At 35.3% G+C, this 3,412-nt stretch overlaps 1 pseudogene; it reads right to left on the bottom strand.

Annotated features, from left to right (window-relative positions):
• Positions 1 to 1,124: 1,124 nt before the first annotated feature.
• LOC112825879 (translation initiation factor eIF2 assembly protein pseudogene) lies at positions 1,125 to 2,455 on the bottom strand (annotated as a pseudogene).
• Positions 2,456 to 3,412: the final 957 nt, after the last annotated feature.

Raw genomic sequence — 3,412 nt, 5'->3', positions numbered from 1 at the left:
AAAAAAGGCATAATCAATGTATGCCTATTATTTATAAATCTAAAACATGTCTCAAAATTATAATAAAATTCACTTCATTGTGAAGATTGTATACAAATTACTTAACACCTGCTTTGGTACATATTAGGGATTAATAAGTATTTTACTCCAAGGAAATAAAAGCTGTAACTTAAGAAGACTGTAATATAAAGAAAAATTTAAAATTTAGATGAATTAATTGCTAACACTTTATGGCAACTGAATATTCAACTTCCTATGATGGTATAAATATAGTGTTCTACAAATTATGTGTCCAATAATGAGGCAAAATGTCAACGCCACAGGTAATAAAAACATTCTAGCTTATGACTATAATGACTAATCAAAAGGATATGTTCTACATATTTGGCATTTAAATGACATTAAGACCCATACTGAGCTTTACAGTTATATACTCACACTGATGGTTATCTACACTGTGAGTTACCTTCCTCAAATAGCACAGTTTTTAAAAAATATATATATATTTTTAAAAAAGAATCACATTGACATCTTATTTTGTATTTGACAGAACAATGAAGAAACCTGCCTTCCACCAAATTTAAACAGATTTCTGAAAATTGTATTTGCCTTATTAGAATATTTAAAGAATTAAAGATCTATCCTAAAGAAAGAAAGTGATGCAAAATATCACCTCTAGCAACAATTTAATTTATAATTGAGGAAATTGAGAAGACGAATAGCTAAGGATTCCATTTGGGATCACTTGAAATATAAAATAATATTACCTAATAACCTGATAGATTTTCTTAAACAAGTCTTGTCAATTTTTCTGTTTTATATTATTGTTATATTATACAAAATAATAATATGTTTGATTAAAAGAGTACTGTAGAGGATTTTGAAAATTCACACATTTGAAATATTCTAAATAATAGACCCATACTTAAGGTATATAAAATAGCCCATGCATATTTAGTGGGTGCAGGAAAATGAGAAAGTGTTTAAAATTTGAGATTAATTAAATCATGTTTAATAAAAAAGGTTTAGGTTGGTGAGTTATCTCATGTACTATTTATGAACAACATCTTGATGGGAGAGAGATCTGAATTACTACTATGTCTCTGGCCTTTTTTTTTTTTTTTTTTTTTCCAGAGAAGGTATTTTATCATCAGAACAGTATGGTTTCCTATATTTAAGATCTATTTATTATTTATTTTTACAAGTAGCAAAGTCCCTCCATTTTTTCCCAGCTTAATATACATGGATATAAAAAGCTATTGATTTCACTCTGTCTCCCACCCCAACCTGAGTGGGGTAACAGGAAGTTGTGAGCTCAGAGCAGGCTCCTGATGCCAAGGTGGTTTCCTCTGTACCTCGGACTCAACTCTGGCATTCTAATCAGTCATCTTGCTGATTTCTTTTCAGTTTAAGAAAATCTATGAGTTTGTGAGCATCCTCCCCAGTAAACAGATCTACAAAGTCCTTGGGAAGTCGGTAACTCAGATAGGGACTGGATTGAACCGTCACTTCACTGTTTGTACAACGGAAAGTTGGAGAATCCTGCTCCAGAGCACCTCCTTCACTAAAATCACCTTTTAAATTTCTTCCAGATATCAGTTCTTCCCAAGTAAACAGTAGTGAATCAGCTACTTCACCAAATGGATTAAAATCAATCAGTCACACCTTCCTCCTGCTGTCTTTCTATATATCGAACACAAAGTCTTCATCCAAAAATTTGTATTGTATGTGTTTCTTAAAAAAGTCTTGTATGCATCTGCAAATCTCTTCCTTTTGTTTAGAAATATGATCATAGTACTGTGTATAGTCCCTTTGAGAAATACCAATAAGCTTGTGTTCCTTGACAAAATATCGGAACTCAGCCCCAGGAATTAATTCACACCATTTTTGAAGAACAAGCTCATATTCTATACAAGGATCTGGAGAATCATCAGTACAATGAATAAATGGCTGAGTGAAGTCACGAGTGATGAATTCAGAACTCTTGAACAATAGAAAGATGCCGCTGAGGGTTTTACATTTCAGAGAACTGTTCAATGCTATCCAGTATGCATCCCTTGGGGCACTCCAGTTAAGCTTAGGAAATGCACTGGCCCCCAGGGAATTGATTGCTTCTTGGACTTTCGTGGTCAACTCGGGAAATTCCGGTGCCGTAAGCGTAGCCGTGCTCTCATCATTCGTACACTGTATTTCTTCTGCCTCATCATCACTGTCTGGTTGAGAATGTGTTGGTGGATCTTCCCTTCTTGAAACCACCAGAGTTCCATCGTCGAGTAAATAATCCTTCACATTCTGAGGAAGTGGAAGAATGATGCCCTTGATGGTAAGGCTTCGGAACAGCGGATACCAGGCAGAGAACTGACAGTGCAGCACATGGTCCTTCTTCATCCTCCAGCTGCCGCCGCCGCCTCTCCCTCTCCTTCCAGCAAGCTCCTGGAACCCAGATCTCCCGTCCCAGAAGTACCCGCCGAGCTATTTTGACTCAAGGACTCTCCCAGTCCATAAAGTAAGGAGGTGGTAGTAGAAAAGAGAGTGAGGAGAATCGCAGGGACTCCTTTCAGTATTCACTCACTCATACACGCACACACGCACAAACACAAAGCGTTTGCGTCCTGTCTCTGGCCTTATTTTATATTTATGTTTATCCACATTTATTTTGGAAGTGCATGACAGGCTGCCGCTAAGGTGATACTGTAAGTAAAGTGCATTTAATGAACTCATAATGACTATTGTTTTTAAATATTTAATGATGTTGAGTTTTGCCACGATCACAATTTCTTTTCTAGGAACAATCTTTTTTTTTTTTTTTGCTGAAACTTAGTTATTAATAACTGTAATATTTTTGTCCCCTTTGATTCTTAAATTCTGCCTTATAATTACATTTTTTGTGAACAAAACCATGAGAGGTGAATGCTGTTTTCTTCAATATGATTCTAAAATTCTTTTTTGTCTGTAATAAATACAGAAATAATTCCAAGAGCATTTTCACAAACATTTCAGTTTATACAGATTGTCTGGTCCTTGACCTACAATGGCTTGACTTAGGATTTTTCAACTTTACCCTGGTGTGAAAGCAATAGTCTTCGGTAGAAACTGTACTTAGAATTTTGCATTTTGAGATATTCAACACTTTATTATCAAATAGGCTTTGTGTTAGATGATTTTGACCAACTATAGGCTAATGTGAGTGTTCCAATCTGCTCAAGGTAGTCAAGGCTAATCTATGATTTTCAGTAGGTTAAGTGTATTAAGCGCATTTTTGACATATTTTCAACTTACACTGGGTTCATGGGGGATGCAACCCTATTCAAAGGCAAGGAAGATCTGTACTTTGAATATTTTGTTCCACATACATCTCTGGGAATTTCCCTTCCTTCCTTTCTTCCTTCCTTCCTTCCTTCCTTCCTTCCTT

The sequence above is a fragment of the Callorhinus ursinus genome, unplaced genomic scaffold, assembly GCF_003265705.2.
Source record: "Callorhinus ursinus isolate GAN/ISIS: 27379988/994484 unplaced genomic scaffold, GSC_fseal_2.0 scaffold4, whole genome shotgun sequence".
Lineage (NCBI taxonomy): Eukaryota > Metazoa > Chordata > Mammalia > Carnivora > Otariidae > Callorhinus > Callorhinus ursinus.
The sequence above is the reverse complement of the archived record's forward strand: the minus strand, read 5'-3'. Positions and strand labels throughout refer to the sequence as shown.